General features: G+C 51.3%; 1 protein-coding gene across 1 annotated transcript in view; it reads left to right on the plus strand.

Annotated features, from left to right (window-relative positions):
• Nucleotides 1-18,851, plus strand: part of LOC133063956 (uncharacterized) — a 994,855-nt gene that overhangs the window by 320,226 nt on the left and 655,778 nt on the right. The window lies entirely within an intron of this gene.

Below are 18,851 nucleotides of genomic sequence, written 5' to 3' on the forward strand. Positions count from 1 at the left end.
AGGAAGCACCTGGGGCCAGAGCCTCAGCCCTGGTGCATGATGTGAAAGATGAGAACCTCCCTCCGAGAAGGGCCAGGTCGCTGGGGGAGCAGACCTGGAGGGAGCAGCGACCAGGGCAGGGGCCACGGGCTAACCTCTTTACTTCCTGATGTGACGATGGGCCCCGAGGTGCTGGGAAAGTGGGAAGGAAGTTTAATGTCATCTGACTGTCCCCACGGTAAAGAGAGGGATGTGTATTGAGTGCTCTGGGGGGCCCACCTCGTGGTGTGGGATTGGGGTCTTCAGGCCATGTGACCGTGGCTGGTATCAGGCGTGGATTTCTGTGCACCGCCACCCCCCGCCCCTACCTGTCAGCCAGGTGCCAGAGATGCTCGCTGCATTTACACTTCCAAGTTCACTCCTGACCGACCTCTCCGGGATGTTTAACCTTGTGGTGAGATCCTGAAGTGCAGTCTGCTTGTGTATTAGTGGTGGCCCCGCGATGCCGTCAAGGGGCACATGGGATTTTTGTTTTTGTTGTTTTGTATTGATCGTTGTTATTTGGTTTCATGATGATCTTCTCTTTATAGCAAGCGATACTGGCTTTCTGTTTATGGTAGTGATCTGAAATATGTTTTGAAAATATGCTAGTTTTAAATAAGATGAGTTGACTTAAAGAAAAAAATAGTACAGAAATAAGAATAACATGGAAAGAATATGGCAAGATGCTGTGATAGTGATAAATGAATGGCTAAGAGTGGATTCCTTTATCTGAGATGTTCTTGTGGTCCTGGGCAGGGTCCATGTGTGTGCTATGTATTTGAAATGCTCCCTTCTTTTTCCCCAATCAACGCTGGTATTTGATACAAAGCTGGACTCTCCAAGGCCCCATCTTTTGGCCTCTGTCTGTTCCCCCTAAGAGATTTTGAGGTTGGGTTTTGATTTTTTTAAATAATAAACCTCACTGCTGGGTCACTTGAAAAAGACATTTATCTGAGTTGCTGAGAGGAAGAGGAAGAAGAGGAAAGATGATGAAAAATGACAGCCACACAACCGACTTTCTTGTGCCACCTCGCGGCTGACCAGACGTTTCTTCTTTGCTCGAAGCCCCTCAACCACCCCATGAGGTAAGCGCCATGTCTGTCTTCACTGTGTTGATGAGGAAACCAAGACAGGAGTGCAGTAAAGTACCCCAGAGCACAGGGGCTGCATCCGCCCTCTGAGCCTCTGAGCCACTCCGGCACTGGGGCGCAGTCTTCTGGCTTCACCCCAAGTCCGTGAAATCGCCTCTCCTTCTTGTGGACAGGAAGATGACTGAGGGAGCGGGAAAGTGTGTTAGTTACCTCTCGCCACGTTAGAAAGGAACCTCGGTCTCAGTCCAGGGTAAGAAGAGAAACACGTATGATCTCACAGTGCCAGTGCATCTGGAATCTGGGAATGGCTTTGGGGCCAGGTTCTGGCTCAGGGTTTCTCATGAGCTGGGGCTGCTGTCATCTGGAGGCCTGACTGAGGCTAGAGGATCTGCCTGCAAGATGGCTTAGGTCATCATTGTCACCTGGCCTCAGTTCCTTGCATGTGGACGCCTCCATAAAGCTGTCCTATCCCGTGGCTGGCAGGCTCCCCCAGGATGAGAAATCTGGGAGAGAGAGAGCAAGGCAGAAACCAGGATGCCTCCTGTGCCCTGGGGAGTCATGTGCTATCACCTCTGCTGAATTACTGGGGGGCCACTTTGGAGGTTGGCTACCACACTTTTTATGATCTTAAAAGAACCATGTCTTATGGTTCCACATAGGATTCTTGTAACCTCGCACGAAGACTATGGAAATAAAACGTAACGGCCCTAAAAACATTTAGCAGGTGAGAAGATGAAGTGGGGAGCAGGAAAGTGACTCACCCAAGAGTCCTGCAGTTGGGGGTGCAGTGCAGAAGCTTCTTTGGAAGTTGTCGGATAGGTGGGGAGAAACCCCCCACCTCATATGCTCGTTGTTCATAGTAAGACCAGTGGTGGCCGAGAGCTCCGTTTCCCGTGAACATAGGAGAGCTCCCCTTTGATGCTCAGCTTCCTTGTGCTGGGTTGGGTATTCTCCAGCCTCCAGCCTCGCCTCATTAAGGCCAATGGGATACTGTCCCACTTGTTTCCCCCTGGAGGCTGTAGACTTTTAGAGTTTTCCTGGGATTCAGGCTCTGAAGATCAGAAGATCATAACTGTTCCCTCTCTCCCCACCCTCAGCCTTCCTGGTTCTCTGGTCTGGGTCTTTCTGGCTGGAATCTACAGGTCAGCCTCCCAAACCAGTGTCATGGGTAGAAGCAGTCACTCGTGTGACCTCCGTTGGTGGCAGCATATGGTGACCGACCTTTCTGGATGGCAGTTTATTGCACATGTCTCAGTGTGCAAAACGTGTTCACTCTTTGATCCAAGTAATTACACTTCTCGGAATGAACACCTTGCGGTTGATTATATGAGTGTGAGAAGCTATGTTTGTTGAGGCATGATTCTATTAGCAAAAATAATAAAAAGGTACATCCTCAATATCTATCAATAAGAAATTTTTTAAAGTAAACTATGTACATCTATAAAGTCCAGTTCTAAGCTGCTGCTAGGATTTCATGGTGAGGATTTATGTTTACTGACTTGGAAAGATGCTCATGACATATTGTGGAGTGAGAAATGTAGCCTATGTCATATAGTGACCAACCTTTCTGGATGATATTATATATTATATTGCATATAATTTCAGTTGTATGCAATTAGATTCATATATCTCCCCTTCTCTGAAAAGCAGAGAGAGATGACAGAGAGGCAGGTGGGAAAATCAACTAAATTGGTGGGTTTTGCATTTTTTTTTTGAACTCTACAGGTTTTGTTTTATTTTTTGGTAAGTGGTTGTTTTCCTTGATAGTAAAAGTATTGGATCAGCCAAGAAGTTTGTTCAGATTTTTCCGTAAGAACCCAAATGAACTTCTTGGCCAACCCAATGATAATAACAATGACAGTGACTATTTTTTAAATTAAGTAGTGAGTTCTGAGCTGTCAAGGGAGATTTCTAGGACAGCTGATGGCATTTTTAGTAAAGTTTCATTCTTAGTTGTTATAGAAATGTTGCAGTCCCCTTGGAGAAGTGAAGATGCAGTTTGTAAGACTGGACCAGGGTCCAAAGACACTTTCTGGCCCTTGGCTGCCCCAGGAGAAAGGACGCCTCAGGCCCTGACGTCTTCCCCTCACTGCCCCTTGGTACCAGCCAGTGCTGCGGTTTCTGCTCTAGCTTTCCATGTAGTCCTGCCTCCCAGAAAGGGTCTTTCCTGGACACACTGGGTGCCACTCACTTGCGTCCAGAATAGGGAAATGGTAGTGATCGCTAGCATTACTAGGCACCTAGGGAGGAGCTGGCATTGTGCTCAGTATTTCCGGAGCATGATCTCACCTATCCCCGAGGCAGCCCACTGAGGGGAGGACTGTCCCTGACCCCATTTCACAGGTGAGGGGACTGAGGCTCAGCAGAGAGCAACACACAGCCTCACAGCGAACGGGCATCGGGTCTGAACCTGAACTTGGATTGGGCTGTTTCCCGAGCTGCGTGGAGCTGAGGGGAAGGCCACTTGGTTCTGTTTTGGCATTTTAGGGAGCAGTTCTGGGAACATCTTAGGTGTCAGGTTGACTGCAGAGTCAGCATGTAAGGCTAACATCACACCTGGTCGGAGTCACCTGCTAAAGACCCCACGGGAAGACTCCAGGCTGGAGACCAGCCTTTCTGCAACCCCCGTGCATCTGAGCGAGCCACGCATTCCTCGCATCTTAGAACAGACTACTGTCTTTGCTTAGGTACTGGGTGAGGTGGCTGTGTTGAGGTCACACCTGTATGTAAACATAGGGGTAACTGCAGCCAAAACGTCGCGTGATGTGAGGTGCTTGAAAAATGAGACCAAAAAAACCCCACAAAAAATAAAAAAGACATGAGACAAACCTACACTTGATTTGGGAGTTCTCTCTGGTATAAATGCCTCCTTAAGCCATTGGAGGTGACACTGCCCAGCACAAGTAGCATTCTGCTTGCATGTTTCTCTCCGTACTATCCAGGAGATATGACGCAGTTCAGTAGCAGAATCCAAATTTCTACTGTCCTTTGTCCTGTCTCATCACAGAGCCATAGTCCACAGCCTATATGTGTTTCTGTGACAGATATGCACTGTGTTCACTTCCTTTTGCGACTAAAAAATCACCAGACACTCAGCAGCTTGGATCGCACAGTTATCGCGTGTCCGGGGCCCGGGCCTGGCGTGGCTGGGTCCTCTGCTCAGGGTCTCACAAGGCTGCAAGCAAGGTGTCAGCCTGGGCCAGGGTCTCACCTGGAGCTGGCTGTGGTGAATTCAGTCCCTTGTAGATGGACGATGGTGGACCTCTGCTCCCGGAGGCAGCCCGCGTCTCCCGGCCATCTGCCCGCCTCGTGGCAGCTTCCCTTCTCAAGGCCGGTGGGACAGTCTGCAGGACACGCTTGCTTTAGGTCTGCACATCCTGGCAGAATCATTTGAGTGGTACCCATTACCTTCACAGTGGATTAGAGGCATGTCACAGGTCTAATACCCTCCACCATAAGCGGCATAAACAGGGGGCCACTCTGGGGTCTGACCTCCACTGACCCTATGCTATGAGAGTCCTAAGATGAGTCTAAAGCTCTCCTTGTCTTGGGGTCAAGGGTACTGGTCTGGGGTCTCTATGTCCAGGATCCTCCTTTCCTGCCCCAGTAGAGGGATCACAGCTTCCCCCTCCACACCAGCCCCCTATCATCGCGGGACACCCCCAGCTATCCTGACTTTGGCCATCTGGCTGTCTGCTTGTCTCAACTTCCTCCCCGATTTGCCTCAGCAGCAAATGAATATTTAATGGAATGCTGCCACCTTTTGGAATTTAGGAAAAGTGATCAGTGTTGTTTCAAAGGATGGAGGTGAAGGAAGCTCTGGAAAGAAAACGCAACCCCGTTCTCTTTTCCACTCACACCCGTTCGCCCAGCCTTTACTTCTGATGAGAGCTGACTGAAGTTTCATGTCAGATTCTAGAGGAAAAAAGAAAAGGAGCCGGTTTCCTCTTGAGGCGGGTTTGATGGTCGTTTCTTCTCCGGTTCACAGTTACCGAGAGTGCTGACAGGCCTGTTTGACTTTCCAAGAGGGAGCAGAACATACAAGAATGAGCCTTGGCGCATCCAGCCGGAACTTCATCCCCGGTTCTGCCCCCAGCTCACCTGTGAAACGTGGGTCCAGCAGCCTCTTTCAGCTCGCCACCCCCTGACCCCAGGTCGTGATGCCTGTGGCCAGGTAACAGCTCATTTATGGATGCTGGTCAGTGGGCCCAGGGCACCTAAGGCTGCTCCTGGCCTCAAGAAGGAGTGGCACCATCGATTATAATGGTGGTAACTGGGGAGGAGAGGCGCCACACCAATGCCAGTTGCCTCCTGGAGATGCAGTGGGTCCTGGAGCTCACTCAGTGCTGCCCGTCTGCCCACCTGCCCCGGTGCTTCTCTTCCTGTCCATTCAGGTGTGCTGCCGCCCTCCTGGCCCCTGGCACCCTTGCCGCTCACCTCCCTCACTCCCCTCTCTGAAGTCAGCACAGCTTATCCATGCCCCCATCAGCATATCCATCGTGGATGCAGGGCTCGGGTCCATGCCTTCCTTACGTAGCGTCTGGATTATATAACGAGCTCTAACCCATCCTCCTCTTCCAGTTCTTTCCTCCCCAGCTGGTCAGCCTCTTGACCAGGGTTCTCCCTCCTTCACCATGTTTCAGTGGCTCCTTGGGATGAGAGACCACACTGGGAACCCCTCCAAGCTGGCCGTGGGCCCCATCCTGCCGCTCCTCCAGCCCGGGTCCTCCTGGCTCCACACGCCATCTTCCCTGACTGTGGACCTTGCCCAGCTCATCCCCTCTGCTCCAGGTCATCCCTCTCCACCCCCACCAAATCTGTCTGGATTCCTAATTGTCCACACAAATCCATCAGAAAACTTTTGCCCCCAAATTCTTCCCAAGTCTCTGTGGTTGCACTGAGTTTCTCCCTCCACTAGATGCCCCCCACCCTCCACTCCCCCTTCCTTCCTTACCTGCTGTCTCACTCACCTCCCCTTCTCATCATCTCTCCCTTCCTCCACGCTCCTCCCCTTAAGCAAGCTCTGTTGCAGTTACTGGTAAAAGTCAGAAGGTGCAAAGATGAAAGAGACCCAGATCCTGCCCTCCAAGGGCTTGTGGTCTATGAGGGAAGGCAACAATGAATACAAAGAAACCCATCATGGAGGCACCATCTGATTGCTTCTTAGTGGAGGGAGAATGCGAATTTCGGTAGTGGCACAAATAGGCAGTCAGAGAAGGCTTCATGGAAGAGGTGTCAAAGCATCTTGAAGACAAGGACAATGAGTCATCACACTTGTGGGGGCGCAGGGGGAAGTGTGGGCATGGATTCACACCTGACTTAGGTTCTGGAGGAGTGGATTCCGGGGATGAGCAAGAGGGTGGACACCATCACCCCGCTCCCTGCCTGCCCCATGCTCCACGGTGGGCAAGCAGTTGGGTTTTTGCTGTGATTCATGTGGGACCACTGGAGGGTTTTAAGCTCCTGATTGTCTTGATCCGATTTGCATTTGAGAAAGAGCTTCCTGGGACTGGGCTTGGGAGCTGAGTGACTGGGGGAAGCCTTGGCCCTCCTCAGGCATTCTCTGCTCCTGCACCTCGCTGGAGTTGGCCTCCGGAGCAGAGGGGTCAGTGGCTTGACACGGAGGCCGCCGGGCGCACTCCGCTCCTCCTCGCTGATCCGCCTTTCCACAGCATCTCCTCGGCAGAACACCAAGTGTGCGGACGAGATAACAGTATTAAGAGCAGAAGGACAAAGCTGATACTCAGGGCAGTGAGACATGGAGGCTTAAATTCTTTTCCCTTCAAAATGTCGCACATGATTTTGGCCATGTGGTTCTGATGAAAGCAAGCCAGGCTTGCCAGGATGAAATGCTGAGTGGTATGATGAAATGCTCGCGACCTCGGGCACAGCGAGTGCAGAGGTCTGCACTCTCTCCCCTGCTCGCTGCCAGATAAAAGGGGGAAATCTCCTTAGCGATGTCCCCAGGTCCCTGAGGTTGGCTGTGCCCCCTGGGCACTGGAGACACTGGGTTTCTGAGAGGTTTCCAAGGTGAGCATCCTACTTCCAGTTGGGAATGAGTGTTCTCCCCATCTCCAGAGGGAGCGTGTAAAATACAGTGGGTGTTCAGTAAATGCTTGCTGCTGACATGAATGAGCAGGTGACAGGATCAGTCTTATGGGCTGAGGGCACCCCAACAGGCTCCCTTGTGCCTCATCGAAGTTGCTACTACTTCTTGCCAACTACCCTCCTGATTTTTACCACCAAAGATAGATTTTGCTCATTTGCGAACTTTATATAAATGGACCCTGTATCATCTGCCTTTTTCAACCTCATCTCTGGAAGATTCAGCCATGTCATTGCATGGATCAGTGACTGTTTTCTGTAAAATTGTTGAATAGTATTTCTTTGATTGATTATACCATGCTTGATTCATCCATTCTACAGCTGATGAGCATTTGGGCTGTCTTCGGTTTGGGGCTATACACTCTCATGTGCCTGCTGTTTGATGGACATATGCACCCATTTCTCTTGGGAATCCACCACAGGGTATATTTGGGTATGGAAGGGATATACATTCAGTTTCGGTAGATGCAACCCCTAAAGTTTTCTGAAGCGGTTTTACAAATGATCACTCCCACCATCAATGAATATAAATTCCACTTGCATGCTAAGTCCTCTGAAAGTATAAGTTGTGATTTGTCGTAATGCCCCAGAGGGCAGATGTGGTTATTATCACGCTGACTGATAGACAGAGGGGTACATGGAGTCTCTGCCATTCATTCCGGGAGTCAGTGATGGTGAGGGCTTAAAGCAAGGACTACACTTCCGCAACAACAGCAGCTCTTAAACCAGCGTCTTGTTCTATGGACTCAGGGCACGGTTGACTCTGGGCAACCATGCTCTGCTGTGGAGGTGCCGGGGTCCAGGACTGCCTGTGAGACAGAGGGCAGGGTGGTGGAGTGGTTACACACACAGGCTTAGGGGCTGGGCTGTGAGCACTGACTTCCAGCGCTGCCTCTTACTCCAGATGGAAGGACTGAGCAAGCAACTGGACCTTGCTGCCCCACACTTTCCACGTCTGGAGTTGATAAATAGGGTTGTTGTGAGGATTAAGTGAATTAATGTAGATATAATGTTAGGGGGTGGGCACTTCAGAAGGGTTAACTCATATTGTTGTTATTATTGTTGTTATTTTCAGCTCTGTGCACTTTTCTGGACTCAGCTGTTGGGGGAAGAAGGCTGCAGTTGCTCTGATCAAGTTGTCAGACAGGCTGCATAATTGTCATCCCCTCACCCAACCCTCTGAAGGTAGCCAGCTTTCCGGATGAAATCTGGAATCTAATTTCTAGCCCCAGTCGTTGGTGTCACGAAGCTTGCTGGGGTGCAGTCTGGCCGGTCCCTTCTGAAATGAGTCCCTGCTCTTTAGTGCCCCTGGTAAGAAATGCAGTCTATTTGCTCAAGGTTTTCCCCTTTATAAAAACGGTCAGATGCCTTTCTTTCCACCACCTCCCTCCCGCAAATCCATCCCAAATATTGATGTTTGATAACTACAAATATCACACATAGCTTTTAATCAAGAGAGACGGAGGGAAGATAAGGGAAGTAAATATGTCTCTGTAAGGCAGTTCAATATTCTCAGTAATGATTTTGCTAAGAAATAAAATGACCAGAGGAAGGGAAGAGGCTCTGTGATGAGCACTGAAACGGGCCAGACCACCCGGAACAGGCTGAACCGTGCCTGGGCTTTTGCTTCCAGCCCGAGGCATGGATCTAAGTTAGATGTTCATTACCCGAATCGGTAGATGCAATCTCATTTACAGAAGGGAGAGATGTATTTTAAATGTGAATTTCCAATATGCCATCCGTCTATCCCATTACCAGCAAAACACATTGAGCCAACTTCTGTCTCTCACTGCTGGTCTGAGATGGGAGTGGAATGTGAATGCCGAGTGCCCCTCTGGAGAGAAGTGGGGCGTCAAGGAGAGGTCAGCCTTCAGGCTGTTGTCCACCAAGGTTGTGTTCCCCTCAGTGAAGGCTGTAGTTGTTCTGAAAGAGTTGTCAGGCAGGCTGCATAATTGTCACCCCCTTTCACAACACTCCAAAGGTAGCCGGCTTTCCAGATGAAATCTGGAATCTAATTTCTAGCCCCAATCATTGGTGTCACAAAGCATCGATGTCCCATGTGGGGACACAGGGCAGTACCCTCCTGGAAGGTCGGCAGGTGCCACACATTTTGAGGTGTTTGGCCAGCGTTGACCCAGGGCCACCGCAGGGCAGAGCTTGGCCGAACTTGGTGAGCCCCCATGATCTAGATCCAAACCCTGGTCCACAAGGTGGGCCCTAGCAGCTCACTGCCAACCCAGCACCATCCCAGTGCCCACATGTTGGAGGAGCCCAGCACATTATGAGTGAGTGAACGACTGACTGACTGACAGACTGAATGAATCAGTGGGCTTGCCTCCCCAGCGGCATTATTGCTGTTGTTTCTTTTTTGGCTTTTCTCAACTTCCAGTAGCCTTTGCTTTGTATTTTGACGTCCTCAAATTCTTCTAGCTGATAAAAATGATCAGTCTCCCAAACCGCCATCGACAAAAACCAGTGATCCATCCACCCATCTTCACATTCATACAGCCGTGCATCTGCCCAGTTTTGGGCAACACCCTGTGTAGACGCTGTCTACAACACCCTGTCAGTTCCTGTGTAGATGCTCAGACTACAGTCATCACCTGAGATATTGAGCCCTGCCCTCCCAGACCCCAAAGTCTAGTGGGAGAGACAGAGAGTAAGCAGATAAACACTAAAGGGGTCTACAAAGGGAGGGATGTTTTCCTGGGAGGGCCTCTGACTGTGAAAGCTGGCCCAGATGGTAGGCATATCTGGGGTCTCCCCAGGAGGGGACTCATGAGCTGAACTCTCAAGGAGGAGAATAGGATCGGGACTAAGGTAGGGAGTAGAGCCTTTCAGACAGAGGCAGCAGTACGTGCAAAGGCCCTGTGGCCAGAAGGGGCGCGGTTATTTCCGGGAGCCATCAGAAGTGTACCTGAGTGGCTGTATCCCAGAAGAGGCCAAAGGGATGTCAGGACAGGGATCAGCCCGCACAGGGCTCCCAGTCTGTGGGAACACACCAGTCTTTATCCCAAAGCCCTGGAAGGCCTTGAAAGGCATCAGCATTCGCATTTTGTGAAGGTCCCTATGGCTCCTTTGAGGGGCCTCACTCATCCGGAGCAGGAGCAGAATTGCAAAGGCTCCGGAAGGGAGAACAGCTGTTGGCACGGCAGTGGTCATCCTCTCCAGACTCCAGCAGGACCTGTACCTGCCGTCCAGGTGCATGCATACCCACAGCACATCTGCAGTTGCACAGCTGAAGATGGACTCCCCAACATAAGCTTCTGGATCCTGGGCAGGGGGGCACAAGTAGACATGTTTCTGTACGTGGGCTGAGCCTTACCCCCTCCCCATCCCATGCATGCAGGGTCTTCCGCTTGCTTTCTTGTCTGCCCACCTGCTGATGGAGCCGGGTGACAGCCCAGGACACGACTCCCATAGCCTGAGGTTAGGTTATCTAAAAATAGGGGGGAGCAGGGGAGAGAATGAGGGAGGCATGGCCCGGACAGGGATTTTTATTCCTTGTTGTGTGCGAGTTAACAGTGACCCCAGAATGTCAGGTCTGGCTCGTGGGGCAGTTTAGACTATCACATTATGGGCAGAAGCCTTCCAGTCCTGGGGCCATGCTGGGGGCATGTGAGGCGGGCCAGGTTCCATCACGGAGTATAGGGCTGCAAGAGTACTTCATACTCATGTGCTTCTATGCTATTTCCTTATTTTATTCCCAAATTAAAGAGGGTAGGGTTATTTATTCCCAGCTACCATCTGACGACTGGGTTAGGCCCTCAGAAGTCTCTCTGTCTGATCCTTCTCATCTCCTGTTCTCCTCATTTGGGGTGCCCTTGGACTTTTCATCCTGCTCCCACCCACCAGGGCCCCAGCCCCCATCAGTTTCCCCCTCGTGAGGCTGTGGGAGGGAGTGTCACCTCCCGTGGGAGCCCTGGGAAGAAAGTCCAGCCTTTTCCTTGCTAAGACTGGCCACCTCTCTGGGAAAACATGTCAGTTCTCACACTCCCCTGGTGTCTTTTCTGTCTTATCAAACACCCCTCTCAGTTGGAAAGTGAGGTCAGGTGAGGGACCCTATTCTGTTACATGCAGCCTGGGACTTGCATTTTTAAACCAGAAGGAAAATGCCAGTTTGGGCAGATATTAGAAATAAACTCTGTCTCTCTCTGAAAAAGTTCCATATAGTCAAAGCTGTGGTTTTTCTAGTAGTCACATATAGTTGTGAGAATTGGACTATATATAAGGCTGAGCGCCGAAGAACTGATGCTTTCAAACTGTGGTGCTGGAGAAGATTCTTAAGAGTCTCTTAGACTGCAAGGAGATCGAACCTAAAGGAAATCAACCCTGAATATTCATTGAAAGGACTGATGCTGAAGCTGAAGCTTCAATACTTTGGCCACCCTATGGGAGGAACTGGCTCTTACGAAAAGCCCCTGATGCTGGGAAAGATTGAGGGCAGGAAGAAACGGGTTTGATAGAAGATGAGGTGGTTGGATGGCATCACTGAATCAGTGGACATGAGTTTCAGCAAACTCTGGGAGATAGTGAAGGACAGGGAAGCCTGGCCTGCTGCAGTCCACGGGGTCCCAAAGAGTCAAACAAGACTTAGCTACTGAACAACTGTCTCACTCCAGGCCCCCTGGAGACCATTCAGGAGGGCTCCGGACAGGTGGGGGAGTTTTCAACGCAACTTTCATCTTTTTCCTCCCCGAGTCCATGGGGATTTCATAAACGTTATGTTGCTCAATTTCAGTTCAATGGCACGGAGTCGTTCCAATGTGTTCTAATTACTCAGACATAAATGATTTCTGGTGCACTTTAAATGATTTCAGATGCACTTTTGTCTACCAGGCTACTGATTTATAACTCCCTGGGACTTTGATGTTGTGCTTCATTGATTTCTTTTAAGACTCTTCAGAGGTATATTTATTATAGACGAGACATTTCCCTGTTCATTTGCTCTGTAATTCTGAAACACTCTGATTTTCCATTCGTCAACACCCCGCCATTACTCCCTGCACGTATGCTGTACCAACAGCAAGAAGACGCATTTATTGAGTGCTTACTGAATGCATATCCCGGTACTAGAGGCTGTGGGTGAGTGGAGACACACAGTACATTAGGCACACATTCCTTCCAGTGGCATCCTTGCCATTCAGACAAAGGGAGAACCCACATAGGGACTCATGTGACATGACAGGGGGGCCAAGGTGTTTGGTCCAAGAGCTCCAGAGGCTGCTTGGCAGAGAAGAGGGGTGAGGGGTGGGTGGGGCCAGGTCTCTGTGGCGAAGGCCCATTGGTGTGCTGCTTTGACAAGGCAGCTGACTGTGGTCCCGAGGATGTGGCAGGAGTTCTAGCTTCTTCTCATGCTCCTGGTCTTGAGCTCACCACTGTGTTGTTGAGCCTTAGTTTTTTCATCTGTAAAATGGAATGCATCCATCTCGTTGGTTAGCTACTGTGGGTTGAGCACTTAGTATGTGCCTGGCAGGCTCAGGTCCATGTTTTGTGGGACCTGAAGCAATTTTTGGGGGGCAGCCCTTTAAGAATCCGCCTGTAGTGAAGGAGACCTGGGTTTGGTCCCTGGGTTGGGAAGATCCCTTGGAGAAAGGAATGGCTACCCCCTCCCATATTCTTGCCTGGAGAATCCCATGGACAGAGGTGCCTGGTGGGCTACAGTCCACGGGGCGCAGAGAGTCGGACACGACTAAGTAACACTTTTAAGAAAAATAACCTCGGGTAATGAATGAATGGCTGCGTTTCCGCCCTATGGTGGAGTCCTCCAGGGTAAGCGCCGAGGTCTTCAATGCTTTTTAAGCCCTGGACTCATTTTCCTCCCAAATTGTTGCATGAATGTCCCGGGATGTAAAACAGACAATAGCTGAGCTTCTGCGTCTGGGAACCCTTTTCTTTCCTCTCCAGCCTTGGCTCGGAGGCGCCTTCAGGAAACAAGTTCTGTGACTGCCCTGGGCTGGAGTGGATCAGGACGAAGCCGAGCCTCTTCCTCCCAGCTCCCCACTCCTGACGTATCTCAGGGGGCGTCTCTAAGACAAGCCCTGTCTGGAGACGGACAGCCTGGACCCCCTTCACGGGCAGATGGGGAGACGATCTGGCCGCCACAGGATGCTCTGCCGCCCCTCCCCCGGGGGGCTGACCTCGGGCGTCCATCAGTGGGACCGTTCACATTCCCGAGGTGTCCGCCTCGGGATCCCACAGCTCAGACCTGGGGAAGGGACCACGCGGAGCACTCGCCACCTAGTGACCATTTGCCGAAACTGCCACTGCCCGCGCCGCCCGGAGGAAACAGGAAAGTCTCTCTGGGCATGAATGAGGTGGGGGCTGCTGGTCAGCAAGGCCCCCCCACCCCGGCTGCTCTCCGAGAGGGCGTGGCTCAGAGGAGCATCTTGCTGCTGCCTGAGGGAAGGATGACTCAGGTCAGACTGGCCCCTGATGCTCCCGTGGAGATTCTGCCTTTGTGAACATGGGATCCCAGGAGTGATACCTCCCTGCCTCTTCTCCCCTCCATGGTCCTCTTTACCTCCCGGCCGCCTAGTCCTCCTCTTCCTTTATTCCTCCCCCTCCCGTCTTCCTCCAGTCTCCTCCTCCCCCCACCCCCACTCCTCCCTCCACCATCCCATCCTGTCTTCTTGTCCCTAATCTTGCCCATCCTCTGCCTCCTTCCCCCCACCCCACCTCCTTCCTCATTCTTCCCTTGGCTCAGCCAGCCTTCCTTTAATGAACTACTTTGGGTGTTTCTGATATTTGGGTGGAACATAGGTGGGGGTCAGTTGTTGAGTTAGATGCTAAGCCAGGAGCCCAGCTGTGGATGCTGAAGGTTTGAGATCGCCCTCTTTCATTCATTCATTCATGGAGGGGTGCTTGCATGCACTCACTCACTCATTCACAGAGGCATGCAGATTCAGTAAACATTTTTGAGGCCAGCTATGTGTAAAGCATCATGCCAGGTATGCACCCCACTTCTGGCTTTCACCCTGGATGTCTAGCAGAACATTTTGCTCTCTCTTCTCTGCCTGGAAAGCTCCTACTCACTTTGAAGTTGAGGTGACTAGGCTGTGTGAGATCACTCCTCCCACCTGCTAGCTTTGGTGTTTTTTTTTTTTTTTTTGAGAGTTTACTGCTTTTGTTTCCTCCAGACCCAGTCCAGGGCTGCCCACTAGTCAAAGCCAGCCTTTACACTGAGTCCACCCCCACCCTCTTCCGAAGCTGGTTTTTGTCTGCCTGGGACTCTGCACTCCAATAGTTACTCTTGTTTCTCTCCCCAAGGACACCCTGTACACAATAGCATCCCCAGAAATCCAGAAATTGAAGCACCAACGATAAGGGATGGTCAGATGAAAAGTTTTTTTGGCATCCTTGGGTTTTACCAATCCCATTCGAATAGAGCTCTGTTTATTCTTAGGGCAAAAAGGAGTGTTTTCTGAGGACCTCCTCCTGGATGTCTTGTGCTGTGTTTTGGTTCTGCCCTCTCTTGCTTTCCTTTCCCGAGTTACTGGTGGCAAGAGGGGAGGTAGCCTTGCATGACCAAACACAGCTCAGGTAGCCCGTTATCAGGTTAGAGGGCAGGCCAGTGAGAGCACCCACCCTGGGCAACATCTCCAGGGTTACCTGTGGAAGACCACTCTCATCTGAGGATAATGTCTTGATGCTGGTGTCTAAGCTCTGGTATACACTAGGTGCTCAATAAATCATCAGCAGTTTGAAAGCTCAAGGTATAGCTTATAAATTATAAAGTACACAGCTTAAGTGGCAGCTTCATGAGTTTCCGCACGTGCCTACCCCTGGTAGACCACCACCCAGTTCAAGATCTAAGCCATTTACATACTTGGAAGGTTCCCAGGTGCCCCTCCCAGTCAGAACCACCCCACTCAGAGTCTCTGCCACTCTGCTCACCCCCTCTTTAGAATACTTTTGTCTGCTTTTGCACTTCACATAAACGGAATCCTGACTTCTTTCACTCTGAATTATCTGTGAGTGCCGACCTTGTTGCAGAAGGTTGACACATCCCAGTCTGCTCATTGAACTTAAGTCCCAGCTTTGGACTTCTCACACTGGGTTGAGTGGAAGCCATCTCAGCGGGCTGAATCAGGTTAGTTTCAGCTCAAGTTCACTCCACCTTACCTTTAACCCGGGCTTTGCTGAGTCGGGCACCAGCGAACGTAGGATGTGTCACCCAGTCTCCCATCGCGGCCAGGTGGGACCCTGGGATCTTAAGAACCTGGTATGGGCGCAGGACATTGGGTCACTGATGGACTCTAATTCCTCCTAGACACTTGCTGCCTGTGGTTTCAGGGAGACCTGCCTCTTTAGACAGCCTCGACTGGACACGACGCCTCATGTATCTATCATGGATGCAGCTCACGCCCACTTTGCAACAGTGCAAGAGCCTCAGGAGGACACCGACTGGTTCACAAGCCATCCTGAGGGGTCACCTGAGAGGCTGTAGCTCTGAGATTCTGATCATTCTTGGACAATAGAACTCACCCCATTCTCTTCCCACTGAGGAGTCTGTAGGATGCCCCGGGACAAGCCTTCCAGGTTCCCACTGGACACCAGGGTGGACGGCCAGCCTGGGATAGACGGCCTGAGTCCCTGGACAGGAAGTGCCCACGGAGGGACATGTTCATCATGCGATTAACAGGCTCTAGAGGGTGGCTTGGGAACCTGGGGCTCGGACTAGATTGCTTTGCAAGGTAAGCTCTTGATTTCATGACCTCATCTCTCACCCCAACCTGGAGACTTCACTCACAATCCAGGTTGTTAACATGGAGAGATCTTATCCTGTTAGCCTTTCACTCCAGAGAAATTGGATTGAAAAAATCTCGCCAGACTGCCTCCGGACAGAGCTTTTCCATCATCTATGAGTGACCCTCTGGCAGGGAGACTTGCTTTCCTTCACACACCATTAACGGGTGACAGAGGGGAGGGTGTCCCTCTGTCTGGCGGCTGCCAAAACCGCTTGGACAGGAGTCCCTGTGGGGGGCTGCTGCCTGACCGGCGGCAGGACATGGGAAAATCACCTCCCCTGTCAGTGCTGGAATCACCCCCTTACCTGTCTGCATCCCTCAACAGGTCTCTGGGAAGACAGTCACACCTGGGCAAGTCACCTGGGGACATGGGAGGGGCACGCCTGTGCTGAGACACCTGCTGTTTCTCCTCCGCCCATCCTGCTGCTGCTACTCAGCCCCTCAGTCATGTCGGACACTTGCAACCCCATGGACTGCAGCACGCCAGGCTTCCCTGTCCTTCACCATCTCCCAGAGTTTGCTCAAACTCATGTCCATCGAGTCAGTGATGCCATCCAACCATCTCAGCCTCTGTCGTCCCCTTCTCCTCCTGCCTTCAGTCTTTCCCAGAATCAGGGTCTTTTCCAATGACTTGGCTCTTCGCATCAGGTGGCCAAAGTATTGGAGCTTCAGCTTCAGTATCAGTCCTCCAAATGAATATTCAGGATTGATTTCCTTTAGGATTGTCTGGTTTGATCTCCTTACTGTCCGAGGGACTGTCAAGAGTCTTCTCCGACACCACAGTTCAAAAACATCAGTTCTTCGGCGCTTAGCCTTCTTTATTAATTCAGCAGATGTATACTGAGCACTTACTATATACCAGGAGCTATTTTAGGGGCCAGGTTGTACCCAGGGAACAAGCAGACCAAGACCCAGCTCGTGCAGGGCCTACGTTCAGTGGGAGAGCACTAGGAATCGTCTCTCTCTCTCTCTCTCTCACACACACACACACACACACACACACACACACACACACACGCCTGCACAGGGGGAGTAGGGACGAGGTCTCTGAAGAGGGGAGAGCGAGGCTGGGATGCAGACCATGACACGGGCTGCAGAGGAGGCCCTGCAGTGGAGGCCTGAGGGAGGTAAGGCAGAAAGACTGCATGGAGGGAAGACCTGGGAATGGAATCTGCATCCTTACACGCTCCCTGGTGATGCTGAGCAGGTGACTGTGGAGGACCACACAGTGATGGCCTCTGTCCTCTGTGCTCTGGGAAATTATCATCTCCTGCTTCTTCCTGTGTCCCTCTCAGTAAGCTGGTAACTGCCCTGCCCTGGCCCCCGACCCCAGCTCCTTTAGTGTCTCTCTATCCCCCACCTCTCCCTCTCCGCCCACCACCCCCATCACTGCATCTGATTAAGAGCTGACTTGAAGTCATAGGATGGGAGTACTCCTTCACAGTTTATAAAAGTTTAAAAAAAAAAACCCAGCTTTATTGTGATATAATTCACATACTATAAAATCCACCCATTTAGCTGTACAATTCAATGGCTTTTAGTATATTTACAGAGTTGTGTTAACTATCACTGCAACCAACTTTAGAACATTTTCCTCACCCCAGGAAGAAACCCCCTACAAAGGCTTTTGCAGACTACTTTATTTTATCCTTGCAGAACCTCATGAAAAGAGCAGGACAGTTTCCACCCCCATTTTACAGAAGGGCAAATAAAGCCTTGGGGGGTTTAATGATTTGTAGAAGAAGTTGAGGGGAAGATTTTAGGTCCTTTTTAATACTTGAAAGTGCCAGGGAATCCCTAGAAACAAGCCTGTAGAATCTCTGGGCTCCCAAGATTTCTTAAGCACAGACTCTGGTCCCTCATACCCGGGAGGCAAAGAGACATGTGTTGGAGATGGCCTGGGTGTTGGAGCCAGGCTCCCAGCCGCTGCCTGAAAGGCTGGCACAGCCCTGTCTTGCATACACATCAGCCTGGCTGGTTTGGACACAGCGGCCCCTGAGGGGTGACAGGGCCTCAGGGACCCTTCAGGGACCTCGTACGCTGAGTACTGGCAGGCACCACAGAGCTCTTAAGTGGGACAGGGAGACAGAGGGGGTCGCTCGCTGAATGGCTCTGGGAGAGGACAGACCTTCTGAGATCAACAAATAGGTTTATCTGCAGCCAAACGGCAAAGTGTGCAGGCGCCTGCAAGGGCTCTGCCCTGATTTGGGGCAGAGGAGGGTGATGGAGGGTGACTGTGGTACCAGAGAGCCTGCCAGGAGAGAGTATTACTGGCACCCATGGTGGGCTACTCAGATTATATTTAAAACGAGATTCACGGTCACTACACAGGGAAATGGACCAAGCTTTAGAATTTTGCACTTAACGCCAGCCTTCCCTTTCTTACTAAAGGGCCCTCACTGTAATTATTAGCTAACCTCCACCAGGAGATTGGGGCTTCCCCAGTGGCTCAGCGGTAGAGAATCCACCTGTCGTTCAAGAGCCACAGGAGATGCAAGTTTGATCCCTGGGTTGGGAAGACCCCCTGGAGGGGACTACCCACTCCAGTATTCTTGCCTGGGAAATCTCATGGACAGAGGAGCCTGGCAGGCTACGGTTCATAGGTTGCAGTCAGACAAGACTGAGGCGAGCTAGCACACACACACCGGACTATTAGCCCCACACGGCAGGGCATTTCTGGCAACATCCTCATACCTAGAGCAGCTCCTGGACGTGGGCTCAGGGTGTATTTGTGGAGGTGAATGGATCGGTGAATTAGCCGAGTCCCCCTGGGTGGGGTGCCACTCTGTTGGATCCTGACTGCGGTTCTCAGAGAGGTCAAGGAGCTGGCTATGGGTCACACAGACCCTCAGTGGTCTGGTTGGGATTTGAACTTGGGCGTTTC

Source organism: Dama dama, chromosome 10 (assembly GCF_033118175.1).
Source record: "Dama dama isolate Ldn47 chromosome 10, ASM3311817v1, whole genome shotgun sequence".
NCBI classification, from domain to species: Eukaryota; Metazoa; Chordata; class Mammalia; order Artiodactyla; family Cervidae; genus Dama; species Dama dama.